The sequence below is a fragment of the Chiloscyllium plagiosum genome, unplaced genomic scaffold, assembly GCF_037043375.1.
Source record: "Chiloscyllium plagiosum isolate Xiang-an unplaced genomic scaffold, Cpla_swu_hap1 HiC_scaffold_6, whole genome shotgun sequence".
NCBI lineage: Eukaryota > Metazoa > Chordata > Chondrichthyes > Orectolobiformes > Hemiscylliidae > Chiloscyllium > Chiloscyllium plagiosum.
In genome coordinates, this window is record NW_028270144.1 from 36,697,974 (window position 1) to 36,720,895 (window position 22,922).

At 40.1% G+C, this 22,922-nt stretch overlaps 2 long non-coding RNA genes across 2 annotated transcripts in view; both read right to left on the reverse strand.

Moving 5' to 3' along the window:
- Window positions 1-559: 559 nt before the first annotated feature.
- On the reverse strand, window positions 560-3,823 carry LOC148149746 (uncharacterized). The gene is made up of 2 exons (XR_015757415.1): window positions 3,622-3,823; window positions 560-900 (listed from the first exon to the last, which is right to left on the reverse strand). It is a non-coding gene; the product is annotated as an uncharacterized LOC148149746 (long non-coding RNA).
- Window positions 3,824-15,890: 12,067 nt separating this feature from the next.
- Window positions 15,891-22,922, reverse strand: part of LOC148149747 (uncharacterized) — a 32,270-nt gene continuing 25,238 nt past the window's right edge. Inside the window, exon 2 of the long non-coding RNA XR_015757414.1 lies at window positions 15,891-16,314. This is a non-coding gene — a long non-coding RNA (uncharacterized LOC148149747). The remainder of the gene's footprint in view (window positions 16,315-22,922) is intronic.

Sequence of the window (22,922 nt, forward strand, 5' to 3'; positions counted from 1 at the left end):
TGTTGATTGTCATAGAATCTTGTTCACTCATGTTCTTTAGGGAAGGAAATCTGTTGTCCTTACATAATCTGCCAACATATGAATCCAAAACCACAGCAATGGAATTTATTCTTAAATGCCCTCTGGGCAATTAGGAACAGGCAATAGATACTGGCCTAGCCAGCCAAGCCCACATTACACATGATTTTTTTTTAGAAAGGAAGTAGTTGATTGCTTTCTTTTATTTAGCTGGGCAACAATGTAGCAAATTCCCAGGATTCACACAATCTAGCAATGCAGCTCTCAGAGTCAACGATGCATCACTGGAGTTCATTTTGGGTCCATTTCAAAAGGAAGAATCCATTCATCATTGACACTTAACCTAATCTTTATGCATGAAAATGAATCTGTCTCAGTTACCTGTTCAGGGTGCATTGGCATGCATTAGATGAATACCTGAATGAAGTCTGTTTATTCACCCACATAGAATCGAGAGCAAAATATGAAAGGAATGACTGGAAGTTGACCATAACAAGTAGTCCAACTGATAAGTGTAGAAGACATCATCCTGGAGATGTAGCACATCTATACATCCTACTTTATTGAATTTGAAGAATCAGGGAACTTGCAGGTAGCTAGTCACAGAATTACAAATAGCTCTGTCACAAATATATTGACATAATGTAATCAATGACTGAACTACCACATAAACCATGTGTTTTTTGAGAAAGCCACCAACTTTGCATGTTAATATTTGACAACATGATGTGCTGGTTTGATTTTAAGCCGATGTGAAATCCAAAAATAATTGTCGCAGTGGAATAAGGTATAAACCAATAACACGAAAGAAGCCTTGAAGTTGTGGACAGGTAGCCAAGTACTTCAGAAGTCTTCAGGCAAATAGCATGTTGATCCTCAAGTCTGCAAAGATTTATTAAAAAGAGATTTATTTTTATTTTGAGAAAAATCCTTCACAATGAACAATGGGAGCTTATTTTGATAACTACAGATAGTGGTATGATTTCATCAAAAGACTAGTTTATAAGTTTTGTTTTGGAAGCAGATTGTCCATCTTTGATACAAGTTCAGAATTGTGAGTTCTGTTAAAAAACAATTCCTCTAGTTGTGGCAAGACAAAAAAAGCTGCGAGATAGTTTGTACGTTTTTATTGTGTATTTGTTTGAATATCCTGAATCTATTTCAACATGATTTCTAAAGCTGAATAACATTTCTAAGGAGAAAATATTACATTACACTTTTTTAATGAAAAGTACATACAATTGTACAATTCAGGTGGATTCATTATTACAACTGTTATTTTTAGTGAACTGACTATTTATAATTAGCGTTTGTATTTTATATGGTAACTAGTAATAGAATGTGATCCAGGAATCACATGACTCTTTTATGAACATAGGAACAGAAATAGGCCATTCAGCTGCTTGAGTCTATTCTGCCATTCAAAAGGATCATGGCTGATCTATGACCTAACTTGATATGCCTGCCTTTGCCCATACCCTTTAATACTTTTGCTGAACAAAAAAAATCTACTTCAGATTTAAAATTAATAATTAATCTAGCATCCACTGCCATTTGTGGAAGAGCATTGTAAACATTTATAAGGTCTTTGTGCATAGAAGGTCCTCCGAACATCTCTCCTGAATGGGCTGACCCTAATTTTGAAACTATGACCACAAGTTCTAGAATCTCCAATCAATGAAAGTTCTTCTTTCCTTTCAATCCTGTCTTTTCCCATTAATATATAAGAACAAAGAAAATTACAACGTAGGAACAGGCCCTTCGGCCCTGTACTGATCCAGATTCTCTATCTAAATCTGCTGCCTATCTTCTAAGGATCTGGATCCCTTTGCTCCCTACCCTTTCATGTATCTATCTAGATGTATCTTAAATGACACTATCGTTCCCACCTCTACCATCTCCATTGGCAACAAGTTCCAGGAACCCAGCACACTCTGCATGAAGAACTTTCTATGCTTATCTCCCCTAAACTTTTCCCCTCTCACTTTGATCTCATGACCCTTAGTAATTGAGTCCTCCACTCTGGGAAAACGTTTCTAGCCATCCACCCTGTCTACACCTCTCATGATTTTGTAGGCCTCAATCAGGTCTAGAAGACCTGGATTTCGAGAATATCTAGAAGACTACAACCAGATCATCCCTCGATTTTCTAAATTCTAGAGAAATCAGGTCTATATATAGCCATTTATAGCCATTCCTCATAAATTAACCTCTCGAGTCCAGGTATCATTCTTATTCATCTACTTTGTACTCCCTCCAATGCTAATATATTCCTCCTGAGGTGTGGTGCATGCTCAGAGTACTCCAAGTGGGTTCGAACCAGTTTTATTTAACTGCAGCATAAGTTCTTCAGCCTTATACTCCAGTCCTCTAAATATAAAGGCCAGGATTCCATTAGCTTTTCTATGTTATTTTCTGTGTCAGTTCATGACATTTGAAAGATCGATGCACCTGAACTGTCAAGTCTCTGGGCATCCACTGTATTTAGCATCATACCATCCATCAAGTACTCTGATCTATAACTTTTCATTTCAAAATGGTTAAGTTCACACTTGCTTACACTGAACACCATTGACCACAATTTTGCCTATTCACCTAATCCATCAATATTCCTTTGACTTTTTATGTTGTACTCTACACTGTTCACAATGCCATCTAAATTGTGCCATCAACAAATTTGTATATATAACCTATGTAATAATCCAAGTCGTTAATAAATAATGTGAATAATTGGGGCCTTAACACAGATCCTTGCATGACACCATTGGTCACATTCTGCCAATTTGAGTACCTACTCATTACCTCTAAATTCTGTTATCTGCCACTCCACCAATTTCCCTGCCATGTCAGTAATTTGCCTTCAGGCCTGTGGTTTCTACTTTAATCAACAGTCTCCGATGTGGGTCTTGATAAAATGCCTTATGGAAGTCCTCATAAACAGCATCCATAGACATTTCCCTGCCCTCTACTTTGTCACCTCTTCAAAAGTTCAATGAGCTTTATCAGGCACGACCTCCTTGTCATGAATCCATGCTGACTCTTCCTGGTCAGCTGAATTTTTCCAGGGTGTTCAGTTACCGCCCCCACCCCTCCTTGATTTTAGACATCAACAATTTTCGCACCAGAGGTGTTAGGCTAACTGGTCTGTAATTTCCTGGTTTTTCTCTTTTGCTCCTCTTAAAAAGCAGTGACATGTGCAATTTTCCACTCCAAGGGACAAGTCCTGTATCTAGGCAATTCCGAAAGATTATAATTAGTGAGTCTGCAATGTGCTTCCTTATTTCCTTTAGCACTCTCAGATTGAAAACGTCAGGTCCTGGGAATTTGTCGCTCTTTAATTCTATTTATATCCTCATTATTATGTTTTACTTAAGTTAATTTTATTCAGTCTCTGTCTCTGATCCACGATAATAAAATGATTGTTAATTATTAAAAGTTATAGATTTGCAATTCATTTACATTTGTCAAAGATATAACCCATAGAACAAACAAATTAAAAACTGTTGGGAATTTTCATTTGCGATTCTTTGTATAAATGTTAATTAATGCAGGTGAGTTGTTTCTGCTATAATATACTTTTGTAGATATATTCCCTGTACTTACCAGCCTTCCCTTTCACCCTGACAGGAATATACTTTCTCTGGATTCTTGTTATCTCATTTCTGAAGGCTTCCCATTTTCCAGCCGTCCCTTTACCTGCGAACATCTGCGTCCAATCAGCTTTCGAAAGTTCTTGCCTAATACCGTCAAAATTGGCCTTTCTCCAATTTAGAACTTCAACTTTTTGATCTGGTCTATCCTTTGCCATCACTATTTTAAAACGAATAGAATTATGGTCGCTGGCCCCAAAGTGCTCCCCCACTGACACCTCAGTTACTTCCCCTGCCTTATTTCCCAAGAGTAGGTAAAGTTTTGCACTTTCTCAGGTAGGTACATCCACATACTGAATCAGAAAATTGTCTTGTACACACTTAAGAAATTCCTCTCCATCTAAACCTTTAACACTATGGCAGTCCCAGTCGATGTTTTGAAAGTTAAAAATCCCCCAACCTTAACTACCCTATTATTCTTACAGATAGCTGAGATCTCCTTACAAGTTTGTTTCTCAATTTCCCTCTGACTATTAGGGGGTCTATAATATAATCCCAATAAGGTGATCATCCCTTTCTTATTTCTCAGTTCCACCCAAATAACTTCCCTGGATGTATTTCCGGGAATATCCTCCCTCAGCACAGCTGTAATGCTATCCCTTATCAAAAATGCCACTCCCTCTCCTCTCTTGCCTCCCTTTCTATCCTTCCTGTAGCATTTGTATCCTGGAACATTAAGCTGCCAGTCCTGCCCTTCCCTGAGCCATGTTTCTGTATTTGCTATGATATCCCAGTCCCATGTTCCTAACCATGCCCTGAGTTCATCTGCCTTCCCTGTTAGGCCCCTTGTATTGAAATAAATGCAGTTTAATTTATTAGTCCTACCTTGTCCCTGCCTGCTCTGACTGTTTGATTCACTTCTGTTCTCAGCTGTACCTGTCTCAGATCGATCTCTTTCCTCACTATCTCCCTGGGTCCCACCTTATTAGTTTAAATCCTCCCAAGCAGTTCATGCAAATTTCCCTGCCAGTCTATTAGTCCCCTTCCAATTTAGGTGCAATCTGTCCTTCTTGTACAGGTCATTTCCACCCCAAAAGAGATTCCAATGATCCAAGAATGTGAATCCTTCTCCCATACACCAACTCCTCAGCCATGCATTCATCGGCTCTATCCTCCTATTCTTGCCCTTACAAGCTCGTAGCACTGGGAGTAATCCAGATACTACCCTTGAGGACCTCCTTTTTAAATTTCTGCCTAACTCTCTGCAATCTCCCTTCAGAATCTCAACCTTTTCCCTTCCAATGTTGGTTCCCATGTGGACAATGACCTTTTGCTGGCCCCTCTCCCCCGTGAGAACATTCTGCAACCTCTCTGAGACATCCTTGATCCTGGCACCAGGGAAACAACACACCATTCTGCTTTTTCTCTGCTGGCCACAGAAACATCTGTCTATAACTCTGACTACAGAATCCTTGAACACAATTGATCTCTTGGAAGCCGATGTACCCCTCGTTGCATTAGAGCGAGTCTCAATACCAGGAACTTGGCTGCTCGTGCTACGTTCCCCTGAGAATCCATCATCCCCTACATTTTCCAAAACAGCATACCTGTTTGAAATGGGTATATCCACAAAAGACTCCTGCACTAGCTGCTTATCTCTCTTACCCTTCATGGAGTTAACCCATCCATGTGACTGTATCTGAGACTTTCCCCCTTTCCTATAACTGCCATCCATCACATACTGTTGCTGATGCAAGATCCTCAACGCTTCTATCTGTCTCTCCAACCGATCCACTCGATCTGATAATTATGTCAGATATAATCCGCAGTAACCCTTAAACTCTCTTTAATCTCCCACATCCGACAAAAAGTACATATCATTGCAAAAGCCAGTTTTGCTCCTTCACAATCTACAGACCCAGAACATAACACTGTCTTATTCCTCTACAAATACTGCCCCAGGTTAACTTAATAGCTATAACTTATATTTTAAGTTTATGCAAGAGACCTATCTCCAAACACATATAATCAAGAAATTATCTATCTATCTATCTATCTCTATCTCTCTCTCTCTCTCCTCGTCCCCCTTTTAAACTGCTGGTGTTTTGACTTTTTTTTCCCAACATTCCAAAACACCTCCAACACCTAAAATACCTCAAAAAAGGAGCAGCTATTACAGCCAGAAATTTTTCACATCCTCCATCTTGGATTACCCACAATCCTTCAGTTCTACATTTCTTTCTAACTTGTTTCAAAATGTTATTCTCACAAAACTAAAATCATAACTCATCTGCCTCTATCAAAACATAAAAATTCCAAAACTCATGAGAACATATCATACATATTTATTATATATTCTGTTTATCTTCTGTTTGGTAGTCTTGGTGTGGGCATGCTTCCCAACATAGTATTAGTATATTAGACTACACCTAATAAGAAGGATTAGTGGCAATGCATGTGTCCAAGGCATTTTAGATGTTTTAGGTGAGCACAGAACACATAGCTGGGGCTATAGTAAAGGAAGTAAATGCAAGTAGTGCTTTAAATTAGCTGCATACTAACTGATACAGTTGAAGCTCTTGAAATGAATCAGTAAGTATCAGCATTCTGAATCAGAGCCAAATATGATGTTATAATATGGTCAGAGCTTAAGGAAATGGGATAGGTGATTTTGGATTGGGATGAGGAGAAATGTCTTCCTCCAGAGCGTGTTCAACTGTGGAATTCTCTTCCACATGAAATAGTTGAAGCCAAAACTTAGAAGACTTTCCAGAAAGATGTTGATATAATTTGCAATATTAAAAGGATCTCAGGGTATGGAGTGCAATGGGGACATAGCAGTGAGTTGGATGATCAGCCATGATCATAATAAATGGTGGAACAAGTTCAAAGGACTTCTCCCATTTTCTATGTTTCTATAGATCTCTTTTCCCTTGTTCTAGACTCCCTATGCTGGTGTATGGGCATGTGGTTTCAGGCTTGTGACTGTCACATTGCACCAAATGCATAGTGATGACTGAGTATCTTGTGGCTTTCAGAAACTCCTGGCTGCTGTGGTAGATTTAACATTGTTATGTAAGTACCCTTGATAGGAACCTATTTTTATCCACCAAAGATAGGATAGTTAATAGGTCTTTTTCATTGAAGTGGTCGGTGTCTATTTCCCCCACCCTAACTAATGGCTTTTGCTTCTAAAAGCTCTACACTTCAAAGAGGTAAATGAGTCTCAACCTTTATGTGTAAACCCTTTGATTTTGGCATCTATTCATTTCAGCTTTCCTTTGTGCACTTCACTCTTGTATAATTCACTCCTGCGTAAATGCTGACATGACCAAAGCATGTTATTTCTACTATCAACCGTGATGGTCTTCCTTTTCTGAGATATTATCAAACATATTCAAGCCATACCCCATTCATATACTGTTTGACTGAATAGTGTCAAAGTTGAGAATAAAAAGATGTGTTGATACAAGACCTCTGTTGAACATGTTCAGGGAACCAGTCGTTACACCCAGTCATCAGTAAACTTTTATTCAAATGTGAAAATCAATCTCTTATACCTCCACATGAGCTATAACTTTGTCTTACCTCTATTTTATGAATTATTTTACTGAACCATAGGAATTCCATACTAGGTATTTTAAATTTACAGTTAATAATAGCTAATAGGATAGGGATAATATTTCCATTGGATTTTAAATAAATCTCATTAATATCACCTAAGGGTTTTCATTATGACCTGAACACTCTGCCCATCAGCATTAATAAAAGAAAAAAACAGAAATTTCTGGAAAAACTCATCAGGTCTGTGGAGAGAATGCAGAGTTAACTTTTCAGGTTCAGTGATCTTTCTTCACTAATAAAAGTGTTGAGTTTAGTGGGACAGTTATTCACAAGCATCCAAATACACCTCCATTAAACCTGAAGAGGGAGTATTTGGAACTAAGTTGATGTTGTAAAGTCAAACTCAGTTTTTTTTATCTCTCCATATCCTCATAACACACACATTCCTACAGGCTGCCATGGATGTTCATAATGCAAAGGATGCTGTTCCCTGTAGATGAATAAAAAAAATGGAACAAGGAGTTCTAATGGTCCTTTTTCTCCCATCTCTTTTAACAACTATTGACAAAATCATCTAGATCATTCATTTTAATGTCTGTTTTGGAGACATTGCTTGCGCAAAATGGGTTGCCTTTTAGATATTGGTTCTGTGCATCTAACTTCTAATGATTCAATTAAACAGTCACAACAAAATTATCTTGTGTTACAGACAGTTGAAAGTTATGCAGTGAGAGAGAAGTTCATTTTGAGCTATCTTGGGGAACAATTTCAATTTGCAGTAAATTTCAATTTACAATAAAATACAGTGTCATTAAAATGTGCGAATCAATTTTTAGAATAGAGATGAAATGTTGTCAACAAAGTGCAGTAGAGCACCAATTGTAGCCATGATTCTTGTGATTAATGTTCAATACTGCAATTCCATTTAACCCCAAAAGATAGGGATAGTTGTGAGTCTTTTATATATTACCATTTATTTGAAATTGAAAGGAACTGAGTCACTTAGTTAACAGTATATAACTATCAGAACTCATTTAAAAGCTGTTGTCTGGGTCAGTGCTTAATAAGTGGAAATCTTCATTTTATTTAAGAAAATCAAATGTTACAAATAATAGAACAATTCCATGAAGGACAATGGATGTCTTTTTTTTTTCTGAATTTATGTTGTTCATTTCCACTTGTGGGCTATTGGCACTGCCATCAAATCCAGTATTTACCAAATTACCTTTGAAAAGATGTGGGTGGCACAGGGGTTAGCACTGCTGCCTCACAGCACCAGAGACCCGGGTTCAATTCCCGCCTCAGGCGACTGACTGTGTGGAGTTTGCATGTTCTCCCCGTGTCTGTGTGGGTTTCCTCCAGGTGCTCCGGTTTCCTCCCACAGTCCAAAGATGTGCAGGTCAGGTGAATTGGCCATGCTAAATTGGCAGTAGTGTTAGGTAAGGGGTAATACGTAGGGGTATGGGTGGGTTGCGCTTCGGCGGGTCGGTGTGGACTTGTTGGGCCGAAGGGCCTGTTTCCACACTGTAATGTAATCTAATCTAAGATATTAATGTGCCACCTCAATGATTCACTCAGGTTCACATGGCACTATTAGGAAGGGATTATTAAAAACTTGACCCAGCAACAGTGAAGGTGCAGCAATATAATGCAAACTCCAGAAGTTGAGTGACTTAGAGGAGGAATTGTAGATAGTGGATCTCCTATGTATCAATGGAACTTATCCTTTGAGGAAGTAGCGATCATGGATTTGCAAGAAAAATAGAAAAAGCAGAATGTTTCTGTTTAAAATGGTGAGAAATTCTGAGACATTATTGTCCAGGGAGTTTGTCTGATCTTGTGCATAAACATCAGAAAGTTAACATGATGGTTATGCCAGCATATAGGAGGACAAGATTCTCTGACCCTACCATCAATTACAAAGGGAGAATGATAGACTGAGTGGATAGACAAAACTGTTTGGGGTTAGGTATTGATTAAATCACCCACCTCCCCCATCCTGCCCCATCAAACACAATCAGGGCAGCTCCATGAATGTCCCTCTACACTTTCACCATCTGAATATCTCAGACTCTGGGGAGAAATGAGTTAGATACAGACGAAAGATTCCTCTATACTGATCATCAAACACTCCCAGGACATGGACAGCATGGGGTTAGATACAGAGTAAATCTCCTTCAACACTGTCCCATCAAACATTCCCAGGAGAGGGACACCACACCTACATGTTCCTCTCAAAGCTAGACATGTTCTGACTTGGAATTAGATAGATGTTCCTTCCCTGTCACTGGACCAAACTCCAGGATCTCCCTTCCTAACTGCACCATGGGGATCCCTACACTGCGTGGACTTTAGTAATTCACAAAGCTAAGCTTGTGTCTACTTTCTTGAGGGCTAGTAACGAAAGGCAATTAATACTGTGTGAATGTCAGTGAGCTTATTTGGGTAGACAGTTGGTTTGCGATGCAGAGTAGCACCACCAATGCCAGTTCAATTCCTGTACTGTCTCAGGCTACCATGAAGATCCTGCCTTTGCAACCTCACCTTTTACCTATCTGTCTAATGAGACTAGGAATGAACAGTGATGGCTATCTAATTCAAAGTCAAGATGTTACGTGACTTGGAGAGGAACGTATTGAACTTACTATAGGACCACAGAGACTTTCACTTTTCAAATATTAATTAGCCAATGAAGCCAATGCCCCATGAATACATTAATAAAAGGTAAGTAGATGATCTTTACAGTTCTGGTTTGTGACTTCTAGGTGGTGGACAGGCTTGCAGAGTCAAGAATTGAGCTACTCACCATAAATTTTCCAGCCTCAGACTGCTCTTGTAGTCACAATATATATATTTTTTCTTGTCAATGTAAATGCCCAAGATATTGATATTGCTTGTTTCAGTGCATTCCCACCAATCATTGTTTCTGTAGCGGGTGTGAGGAGTACTAAGGACTGTTTGGTCAACTGTTTGTAGGGGATAAATCACTGCTGAGTTATAGCCAAAGAGACATGTGTCTTAACAGCTAGCTGTAGTTTAGTGCATGTTAGCAATGAACGAGCTACATTAGTTAGTTATGCATTCTTACACAGACTTTTGAGACTTGCTAGCACTGACTCCTCTCAGATTCTGGGGATAAAGTCCTCAACTCTCCACTCGAGACTGTATGATATCATCAGCCTCCAAAAATAACCCTTTCTGAGCCATTACAATGTTCCACAGTGAGGATTCAATGATGGTAATGCCATTGAATGCCAAGAGGAGATTGGAAATTGGATCTCTTGGACTGAAGATGGTCATTGCCTATAACTTGCCAGCTATCAGCTCAGGCACGAGTTCCAGCTTGCTGCATGTCAGCACAGTCTCTTTCACTGTCGGATGAGTTATGAATGTTGCTGAATACTCATGTCTGGTCCAGATTCTGCTGTCAGGTTTCCCTTGATATAGGAAAAAGAATATAATTGATTCTTAATATACATTCATAGTTACACTGCAAATTCTAGATTCCATTAGTGTACCATTTCCTAGTGATTAGGTAGAAGGAATAAGAAGCTATTGTAGTGGTGCAAGCCTATTTGCAGTTTGATCTTTTGTGCTGCTTAAGTGCTATTAGGGCAAAGACAAATTTTGAAAGAGTTCATTCTGCTGAATATTTTGAAATTCAATATTAGTTTTCGAGGTTAGTAAATGCAATTTTGATATCTTTGTAGGTCATACACAAATCAGAAGTGTATTATGCATGTTTTGTGCAGTCTATACTTCGCCTGATTGCAAAGTCCAATGAATAGATTATATAACTCAATGCTCTATTATCAGTGCTCTAAATATGGTGCTAATTTCAAACAGTAACACAATAGTGCTATAAAGCTCAAGTTTTTAAAAAAATAGTCAATAGCAGCAAGGAATTTCATTAAATAAATAAAAGAAAAATACCACATTTGTTGGAGATCTGAAATAAGAACTGAAAGTGCTGGAGGAACTCAATAGGTCTGGCAGAATCTGTCGGGAGAGAAACAGAGTTAATACATCAAGTCCCATGAAATTTTGAGATCTGAAGAAGTCATATTGGACTGAACATTAACTCTGCTTCTCTCCTATAGAGGCTGCCAGACCTGCTGAGTTTCTCCAGCACTTTCTGTTTTCGTTTTTAGAAAATTCACTAGCCGTCAGGACATTTGAAGGCCACTCACCCACCATTTGCCAGTATGGGTTGGCAGTGTTCAGTACCACCTGTGCATCCACAAAATGTTATCTTCTGGATATATCTCTCAAATCAAAAACATCTTTATTCATAGAATTACAAAACATACAGAACAGGAGGTGGTCATTCAGCTCATTACGCTTGTGCCAACTCATGAATTAGTCAGAGTTCCCTACTCTTTCCCCGAAGCCTTGCACATCTTTCTATTCTAAGTTTTCATCTATTCCTTTTGGAAAGCATTATTTAATCAGCTTACATCTACACTTATAGCAGTTCCAAGTTCCTTAAATCTGTTTCTTCTGGCTATTGACTCTGCTAACATTGGACACACAGGGCTAAAATATACTCGGAATCAATAAAGTGTCAATTATGGTCAGATTCATGGAGGGTTTCTCTCCATGGACCCTAACGAGAGTTCTCACATTAGTCTTTGAAATTCAGCTCATTACCTACGTACAATGTTACTATGGTGCGTCAATCATCAGATCTTCCCTCTCACCAGAGGTGGGATTACCGCTGAGGTTTCCTGTGATTCCAGCATTAGCATCAGATTTAAAATGCAGTTGTGCAGCAGGTGAAGGGTTTTCAGTTTGGAATTGCCTTGCACATTTTCTGTTTGAACCCTTTCTGAACAATTGCTGACCTTTCAATAAGACCTCAACTGTCATGATGAATTAAATGAGGGAGCATTGACTGTTGTGAAGGCATGCACCTAATCATAAACTTAATGCTTATTGCAGAATGACCTGGACAGGAAGGTCAAAGGATTAAGCTGGACTTTCTGGTGGGTTTACACAAGGGATGCTGACCCCAGCTGCATCAAACATGTGCAGTCAATGAAAGGTGACTTCACACAAATCCTATCCATTGATCAAAGTTCACAAGGAAGTGCTGTGGCTGGTGCTGCTGTACTATTGGATGCTGAATATGCTGTTCCAGCTGTAGAATTCCTGTATCCCAATCATTCATCCCATAGCCTTGGTGCACCTTCCTGTTGATTGGAGTAGACATCCGAAGGATCAAGTGGCACTCTCTGTTTGGACGGTACCATTATCAGTACAGAGCCCCAGACATGAACTAGACTAAACAAGAGATTGAGAAATCATCCTGTGCCCCTCATAGATCCTATTAGAAGGAGGTTGATCGTGGGAGAAATGCTGGACTGCATGATCTGGAGTTTTAACCTCCATCTCTGGACAGGGTATAGCACCACTGCCCTTCTCTCTTTCGGTCACACTTTGTGGACTAAGTTACAGACTCAGCTTCCCAGTGTAGGTGACATCGCAAATCTTTACATTCCTTTATTTTATTCCCCTCCCTCCCACCTAATTCATAACTTAACGAAAAACAAAATACTGTAGATGCTGGAAATCTGAAATAGCTGCTGGAGGAAGTGCTGGAGAAAATCAGTAAGTCTGGCTACATCTGTGGAGAGAAAAGTGGTGTTAATGTTTTGAGTGTGACATGTTATTTCATCAGAGCAGGTCTGTGTTTCTGCAGCATTTTCTGTTTATTTAACTGTTCGCCTCCCCACTTTACCTTAAGCTCCAGGCATATTGTATCATCATGCCAAATGCTGTAGAACATTGACACACACGCACCCACACCCCCCCCACCCCTGTCGAAGCCAGAGTGTTGCTGAATTGTTAATTACTCCCATCCCACGTTACTCCATTCCCTTCCAAACTCTCTCCCATTACATGTTCGGTTTCACTCATCACAATTGTTCATTCTCTCTGCATCACAGTAAGCTACCTCCAGTCCCCACAGTTCACCCTGCTTCCTTCTCACTGTGGTTTCCCCTGATAGCCACCTCCCCATCCACATCACCCCCTGGACATTCAATTGACAGAGCACCAATACTGACCTGACTAACTGGAATAAGCAACCATGACTAATGATTGAAAAGACCTCAGACTGAGCTCCATACTAACTTACTGTGATATACTTGTTACACTGAATCCACAGTGCTGACCATAGAGCACTCCTAAGACTTTAGAGATCCGGACCCCGGGCCCCAAACACTAAGTGGTGAATTGATCACATCCAAGCCCTTGGACTGATATTGGACATTACCCTGACTTATTGAGCTGTGACCCTCTGACTGAAGTCTGTCACCTCTTGACCACATTGTGGAATACTCCCCTTAGTCTTTGAGACATGGCCATTTTGTTGAAGTACATGCAGTTTGTTTGCAGTGTAAGCTGCTTGTACATGATGTAGGTGTTTAATCGGTCTTGCAAGGTGCTGTATACAACAACATGTCCATCCCCTTGACTGATGATTTAACAACAAAGACAAGCTGTCTAACTGCCTGGCTGCAATGAGCAACAGCGCATGGCGGAAGGATTGTGAACATTTATGCTCTGACTGAGGTCGCAAAACACCAAAAGGCAAAGAAAGGAAGAGGCGCTATGAGGATCCAAGCAGGCACAAAGTGAGTGAGTGCTAAGAGAGCAAGTGAGCAGCCCTGAGATGCTCTCTGGTATAACCCATGAGCTCGATGTCTGTTCCTTTGAACTGTGTAGGAGAAAGTGAGGACTGCAGATGCTGGAGATCAGAGCTGAAAATGTGTTGCTGGAAAAGCGCAGCAGGTCAGGCAGCATCCAAGGAGCAGGAGAATCGACGTATAAGGCATGAGCACCACTGCCCCTCTCTCATTCGGTCACACTTTGTGGATTAAGTTACAGACTCAGCTTCCCAGTGTAGGTGACATCGCAAATCTTTACATTCCTTTATTTTGTTCCCCTCCCTCCCACCTAATTCATAACTTAACGAAAAACAAAATACTGTAGATGCTGGAAATCTGAAATAACTGCTGGAGAAAATCAGTAAGTCTGGCTGCATCTGTGGAGAGAAAAGTGGTGTTAATGTTTTGAATGTGACATGTTATTTTATCAGAGCAGGTCTGTGTTTCTGCAGCATTTTCTGTCTATTTAACTGTTCGCCTCCCCACTTTACCTCAAGCTCCAGGCATATTGCATCATCATGCCAAATGCTGTAGAACATTGACACACACGCACACACCCCCCCCACCCCTGTCGAAGCCAGAGTGTTGCTGAATTGTTAATTACTCCCATCCCACGTTACTCCATTCCCTTCCATACTCTCTCCCATTACATGTTCGGTTTCACTCATTCACAATTGTTCATTCCCTCTGCATCACAGTAAGCTACCTCCAGTCCCCACAATTCACCCTGCTTCCTTCTCACTGTGGTTTCCCCTGATAGCCACCTCCCCACCCACACCACCCCCTGGACATTCAATTGACAGAGCACCAATACTGACCTGACTAACTGGAATAAGCAACCATGACTAATGATTGAAAAGACCTCAGACTGAGCTCCATACTAACTTACTGTGATATACTTGTTACACTGAATCCACAGTGCTGACCATAGAGCACTCCTAAGACTTTAGAGATCCGGACCCCGGGCCCCAAACACTAAGTGGTGAATTGATCACATCCAAGCCTTTGGATTGATATTGGACATTACCCTGACTTATTGAGCTGTGACCCTCTGACTGAAGTCTGTCACCTCTTGACCACATTGTGGAATACTCCCCTTAGTCTTTGAGACATGGCCATTTTGTTGAAGTACATGCAGTTTGTTTGCAGTGTAAGCTGCTCGTTCCTGAAGAAGGGCTCATGCCCGAAACGTCGATTCTCCTGCTCCTTGGATGCTGCCTGACCTGATGCGCTTTTCCAGCAACACATTTTCACCTTTGAACCGTGGCCTGGCACTGTCCAAAGAGCAGCTTTGAAGTGGAGATTGGTCAGAAGTGTAGCATAGGTATGTGGACAGGAGCAGTATGTAACTAACACTAACATCCATGATGCAGTCAGAGGAGGAGTTAGGCACTGGTGAGGGTGGTTAGGTTGTGGTGGTCACAAGCAATTCTTGTGCATGGGGTGCCCTCTTAGGGTGTTGGTGATTCGTTTACAGGACGGAGGGTGAGAGGAGCTCGCAGGCTGTAGCCTGCTGGAGTTTCCATTTAACTGTACTTAGCTCCATGTCAGGAATTGTCGTCATCCAGTTTCTATCCATCAGGTGGGAGAATGGGAAACTGCAGATCATTGAGGCAAGACTAGGTAGTAACAACATTTTTGCACATGCAAACAGAAGCAGAAAAGCCACTTGCCACTCACCACTCAACATTTTGTCTCATTGTTCCATACTTAGTTGGAAAAGAAACATTTTGCTTTCAACATCAGTAACACACCTACTTACATTACATGCAATTCTCCCGATTTTCTTACTAATTCACAAGACGTTCAGTGGCTGGAAGGATTCTGCCCTACATTTCCATGCAAAGTTCAAAATTATTCCCTGTGCACTTCTACCTTTGGAAGGCAACTGCTTTTTCTTTATATAAATCACTGTTGACCTAAAATGGTTGCTGTGATCACCTGACAAAAGATATCAATCCACATGGAATGCAACAAAAAATGGCTAATTCAGAGTTATCCTTTTAGTCAAAAAACACTGAAAATCAGTGAGGAGTCAAGAAATACACAACTTTCACACATGTTTAGTAACTTTGTACATTAAAGATGAAACAGCAACTGTGGAATGTTCAGTTGGAAAAGACAATGGAGACACACAGGGAAAACAAATCAAAGAAATTGCATTTCAGTAGCTTGCTTAGAGCAAAACGGAATGAAAAGCCACAGGCATTGAACAACAGTCATTGAGCAAAGATACAGAAAGCTTCTCTTCACCTTTCTCAATCTCAGAAAGCATTAGTAATCCTAGGGCTGGTGGAAAAGAACAGCTTGGATAAAGCAAAAACTGAAATCACTGGAAAATCACAGCAGACTTGGCAGCATCTGAGCAGAGAAATCAGAGTTTATGTTTCAAGTCCAGTGACCCTTCTTCAGCTTGGAGAAAAGACTTTCATGGACTGAGAAATCAAGAGTTTCTGTAGGCTTTGTCATTCCTGAAGAAATGGAACAGCAATTAAACAATCAGAACTCAGATTTCACTCTCAGTTAAAGACTCTTTAAAAGAAACTATAAACTGCCACAACCTTTACCTTTACCTTCCAGTCTATACTAGATATTCCTCCTCATACCACCATCTTTGTAAGGTGACTACATGTCTTTTATTGCATTGTCACTTATTGTTCACAGATAATAAAACTCCACTCAAAACAAAAACCCTTGGAATTGGCACTCCTTCATTTTTGATCTGTTAACAAAGCTTAATTTAAGTCTGATAGTGACATATTAAAAAAGGAGCAACAAAAAGTAAAAAAAACTTATTGTTCCTGATCGAGGGGGAAGAGGATTAAAAATGTAGCTCTTAACTGGTTCTAAAAACAAGACTTCTGAAGAAATCCAGAAGAGTAAGAATTAATTAAAAGCAGCCTGACATAGCTATCCTAATTATCTATTTGTTTGCATTACAACTACACATTAAGTGCAAGAATTCAAGAATAGAGGTTAATTAACTGAAAAGGGAAAGTGATGATTTAGACACTCAGTTAGAAAAAGAATAGGAAGCATGTGACAAATCACATTTTAAAAACGAAGCAGATTGAACAAGGACTGGAACAAAACATTGACTGCAAGTAGAAAATGTCAAGCTGAAGTGAGATATAGAGGATACAAGGGAAGCTTTGAGAGAATTAATTCAGCAACAAAGTATTGCCTCCCTGAAGCAGAATTTACCCAGTGCTTAGTCAAAGTAAAACATTTCCTCACACAGTTCAGTCAATGGTGAGCAGTTGATTCTGGCTTTTGCTGGAATATTAAATTGAAAGCATTTTTCCTGTACTTTATCTCTTCTGTAGCAAATGGAAGTCAGTATGTGTAGTCACCCAGGGAAAAGACTGAAGAATAGACCATAAGACATAGGAGCCAAATTTGGCCATTCAACACACTGAGACTTCTCCACCATTCAATCATGGCTGATATGTTTCTCAACTCTATTCTCCTGTTTCTTCATGTAATCTTAGATCCCCTTACTAACCAAGAAACAATCTACCTTTTTCTTAAATACACTCAATGACTTGATCTTCACAGCCTTCTGCAGCAATGGGTTCCACAGATTCACCAGTGTCAGTGAAATCTCCCCTCATCTTCGAAACTCAATTGGGTACAGACTCAGCATCCTCAACTACTCATTATATGACAAGCCCTCCATCTCAGGATCATTCTTGTAAGCCCCCTCTGGCCCCTTGAAGGCCAGCACAACGGTTTTTAGATATGGGGCCCAAAACTGTTTGAATAATCAAAACGCAGTCTGACCAGAACCTTATACAGCCTCAGCAGTGCATCTGCTCTTGTATTTTAGCCCACTCAAAATGAATTGGAACATTGGATTAGATTTCCTAACAACCAACTGAACCTTTATGTTAACCTTAAGAGAAACTTAAACCAGGACTCCCACGTATCTTTGTGCTTCAGATTTCTGAAGCCTTTCCCTATTTAGAAAAAAATTACATACTTCTATTCTTTCTACCAAAGTGCATAAGCTCACACTTACCCACATTAAATTCCATCTTTCACTACTTTGCCCATTCTCATTGCTTATTCAATTCTTTCTGCAACCTCCCTGCTTCCTCAACACTATCTGTTCCTCCAGCTATCTTTGCATCATCTTCAAACATAGCAACAATATCCACAGTTTCCATGTCTAGTTTGTTAATATATAATGTGAATAGTTGTGGTCCCAAAATGGACACCTGTGGATTTCCAATGGTCACTAGCTGTACACTGAAAAAGATTCTCTCTGCCTTCTGCCAGTCAGCCAATCCTCCATCTATGTTAGCAGTTTTCCATTAATACCATCAGTTCTGATCCTATTTAGCAGCTTCCTGTGTGGAACCTTGTCAAATGCTTCTGGAAATCCAAATAGAGCTCAATCCACTGGCAGCCCTTTGTTTAACTTGCTCGTTAGCTCCTCAAAAAGTTCTAACAGATTTGTTGGATATTCCCTGCATTTGATAAAGCCATGCTGACTCAGTCCTATTTTACCAAACATTTCAAAGTATTCCATAATCTCAATCTTAATAATGAATACTAAAATCTTACCAAAGACCAAGCCCAGGCTGACCGGCCTATAATTTCCCATTGTCTGTCTCTCTCTTTCCTTAAATGAGGATGTTACATTAACCATTTCACAGTGTTCTGAGAACCCACCCTAATTCCAGCAATTCCTGAAAGATCTCCAGCATTGCCTCTACAACCTCCTCAGCTATCTCCTTCAGAAACCTAGGATGTAGTCCATCTGGTTCAGGTAATGTATCCACCTTCAGACCTTTCACCTTCTTCAGCACCTTCTCCTTATTGATGGCCATTATAATCACCTCTGCCCCCTAGCTCTTTTGAAGTGCTGGAATGCTGCTTGTGTCTTCCACCATGAAGACTGATGCAAAGTATCTATTCAGTTCTTCTACCATTTATTTGTTCCCCATTACTACTTCTCCAGCTTCAATTTCTAGTGGTCTAATGTCCACTCTTGACTCTCTCATCTTTTCTATATATCTGAAAAAGGTCTTGCAATATTCTTTTCTATTACTTGCTAGCTTACCATCATTTTTTATCTTCTCACCGCTTATTACTTTTTTAGTTGTCATAGAGTCATACAGTCATAGAGATGTACAACACGGAAACAGACCCTTCAGTCCAACTCATCCATGCCGACCAGATATCCCGAATTAATCTAATCCCATTTGCCAGCATTTGGCCCATACCCCTCTAAACCCTTCCTATTCATATACCCATCCAGGTACTTCTTAAAAATTGTAATTGTACCACCCTCCACCAGTTCCTCTGGCAGCTCATTCCATACATGTAGAACCCTCTGCCTGAAAGCGTTGCCACTTTGGTCCCTTTTAAATATTTCCTCTCTCACCCTAAACCTATGCCCTCTATTTCTGGACTACGCCACCCTAGAGTAAAGATCTTGAGGAGAAAGTGAGGTCTGCAGATGCTGGAGATCAGAGCTGAAAATGTGTTGCTGGAACAGCGCAGCAGGTCAGGCAGCATCCAGGGAACAGGAGAATCGACGTTTCGGGCATAAGCCCTTCTTCAGAGTAAAGACCTTGTCTATTTATCCTATCCATGCCCCTCATGATTTCATAAACCTCTATAAGGTCGCCCTTCAGCTTCCGACGCTCCAGGAAAAACAGCCCTAGCCCATTCAGCCTATAGCTCAAACCCTCCTACCCTGGCAGCATCGTTGTAAATCTTTTCTGAATCCTTTCAAGTTTCACAACATCCTTTCTATAGGAGGGAAACTAGAATCCCCTCTGACTTCCCAGTAATCTTTACCACATTGTTTGTTTTTTCTTTCTTTTTTTATGCTCTTCCTGATTTCTCTTGTCAGTCATGGTTGTCTTGTCCTTCCCTTAGTATGTTTCTTCTTCCTTGGGATATATTTCTGCACAGCCTTGCAATACCCCTGGAAACACATGCCATTGCTGATTCACCATCTTTCCTGTTAAGTTCCCCTTCCAAACAACTCTGGCCAGCTCCTCCCTCACATCTTCGCAGTTACATTTTCTCAGTTGAAATCCATTTACATCTAAATCAAAGTTCTCCCTCTCAAACTGTCGGGTGAATTCTATCATATTGTGATCGCTGTCCTTTAAGAGTTCCTTCCCCTTAGCTCCAAATCAGGTCTGCCTCATTACACAGCATCAAATCAAGAACTCCCTATTTCCTAATGGGGTCTACTACAAGCTGCTCCAAAAATCCATCTCATAGACATTCCATAAATTCTTCTGATCCATTACCAACTTAATTTTCCAAGTCCACTTGCATATTGAAGTCCCTCATGATGATTGTAGAAGTGCCTTTTCTACCTCCTGATTTATTTTCTGCCCAAATCCTGACTATTGTGAGGAGGCCTGTACATGACTTACATCAGGATAATATTTTCCTTTCAGGTTCCTCAACTTTACCCGCACAGATTCTATAATTTGTTAGCCTATATTGCTTCTTGCTATTGATTTATTTTTATTTCTTGTCAAGAAAACAACCCCACCCCTATAACCATCTACCTGCCCTCTCAATAGGATGCATACTCTTGGATATTTAGTTCTCAGCCCTCACAGCCACATCTTCATGATGTCTCTAACGTCATACACTGACAATTTTCTTCTGTATTACAAGCTCATTTACCTTATTTCCTGAACATTTAAATATAACACCCTTAATCCTGCTTTGGCTGTCCCCTTCCTTTAGTTGTCCCCTTACCTGCTGTGCCTGAATTTAGATTCCTTTCCATACTCTCTGTCTTATTCCTTGCTCTGGAAAATGTAATGATCTCTCATAAGCTCTCCTCCCATTACCTTTCTCCATAATTTTCCATGCAACTGAATACCACCTGAACTACATAGGTTAAAGTCCAAACTTGCAGTCTGAGTTATGTGATTTGCTAGGACACTGGTCACAGCTTGATTCAGGAGGATACCATCCCATAAGAACATCTAAGAGAAAAAAAGTGAAAGAGCCTGGTCAAAGGACAAGATTTTGGCAAGCAACAAGAATATGGAGCTGGTCAAGTACTCTTCAATTTGGTGAGACAGGAAAACAAACTGTTCTAGTTGGAGATTAAGATATTTAGGGAAGTGTTGGGATGGCAATGGACATGAATTCCAATCTCCTTCTCCTTATGCATGAATGGGAAATGCTTTAGATCTCATATCCTGAGGTGGAGAATGATGATTTTAAATAGATCTTTCAAGCAAGAGGTGAACCCGCATATTATAGCCAAAAGGCTCACTTTGTGTTAGAGAATGATCTAAGAAGGGATCAAAGGAAGAGAGCATTATTTTACATGAGAAACTGCTTGCATCAAACAGGCCACCACTGTAAGTCCAAACTTTTAAAAATATTCCTTCCAAGTGAAGGAACAAAACAGCTGCACTCACTCAGTTTAGTTGATTGCATGCACTGCTCACAACGTAATCACCTCAACGTTGGGAATACAAAATGTAAACTGTGACTGCTGTGCAGGACACCAATATACTGTGTCTAAAATTGACTCCAAGCTTCCAATTGCCTATCACTTTGACACACCGCTATTCCAACATTTCTGTCTCAGACATGATACAGTGCTCCAGCAAAACTCAACTGAAGCTATTAGATCAACACCTCATCTTCCACCTAAGTACCTTAAAACTTCAGAACTCAACATTGACTTTAACAATTTCAGAGCATAAACAACCTTCTTCCTGTTCATTACTCATCCCTGAAACCAATGTCTTTTCTTTCCTCTTTTTCTTTCCTCCCTGGCACCATTTCTATGTATTCTATTCACTCTTGCCACCCCTTCACCCACCCGCACAGCGTCCCCACATCCACCCCCCCCAAACCCCTTGTCCCTAGTATAAATGCCACCATTTCCCAGTTGATTTCAAATCCGATGAAGGGTCACTGGACTCAAAATGTTAGCTCTATTTTTTCCCTGTACAGATGCTGCCAGACCTGCTGAGTCTCTCCAACACTTTCTGCCTTGTTATGTGACTTAAGAAGAACTGCTGTACTTTTAAAAACAAGTTAGAGAAACGCTGTGTGTTTACGCTGCTGCTTTGTTTAAGCTGTGGAGGGGGAGATGTTTTTAAATGGCACAGTACTGGAGTATGAGTGCAGAATATGATTTGGCTAATGGCAAATAGTGGATCAGTTTGTGCAATTATGACTGGTTGTGGATGCCAAAGACCATCAGGCTGAAATTCTTTGATTGGTTCCGAGGTAGCTGAATGGCCTGTGGGTGTGAATGATACAGGGGGAAGCCTTCAGAGTGCTGGAAGGGCATCACTCTCTCTCTGCAGTCAAAATACCTGAAGCCTGAAGAAAGGCAATCTTCCTGCTCCAGTTGCTATAATCTATTATCTTAAACCAGTAATTATGATATTTTAAGAGTAAATCGTTATCCTTGTGTCCTGAGAATAAGTGAAAGAAATGGTCAAAGAACAACGTTTTGGCAAGCAACAACAAACATTTCAATAAACTCTCTGGACTGGTGTTGTTAAGCTGTGTTTCTCAGTTTTTTTTATCTCCCTCTACCATAAAACCAAGATTTTGTTTTGTTTTTCTGTGTATATGTGCACCAAAGTTTAAAAGGGGGTTAGTTTTAACAAGTAGAGCCACATATTGCTAATTTATTGCAATTTACTTTGATTAGAATTTACTTAATTTGCATCAATAATTGTTTTCATTAAGTACGGGAACCTAGTCAGTATTTACTGTTAACTTGATTCCATCAAGACAGTTCAATTTGGGACAATGTGTACTTTTATTAAATTATTAACATTTATGCAACCGCAGGAGTAATGAGGCTTGAGAATCAAGCACACTTTCCCAAGTGGGTTCTAACTTAGGGAAGTGTCAATCCTTCAAACAGGAGTTGACATGGTGGAGTGCTAAGGATGGGTAGTGTGTGTAGGTTCATTCTTGTAGCTGCATTTACTATGGCATCCAATGAGATGTATGATAACTCAAAGTGGCAATACAGCTAGCAATATGATCATCTATTGCCAATGGAGTTTCACTGATGTCAACTACGTGCCTTCAGGAGTTTTCTTTTTCATTT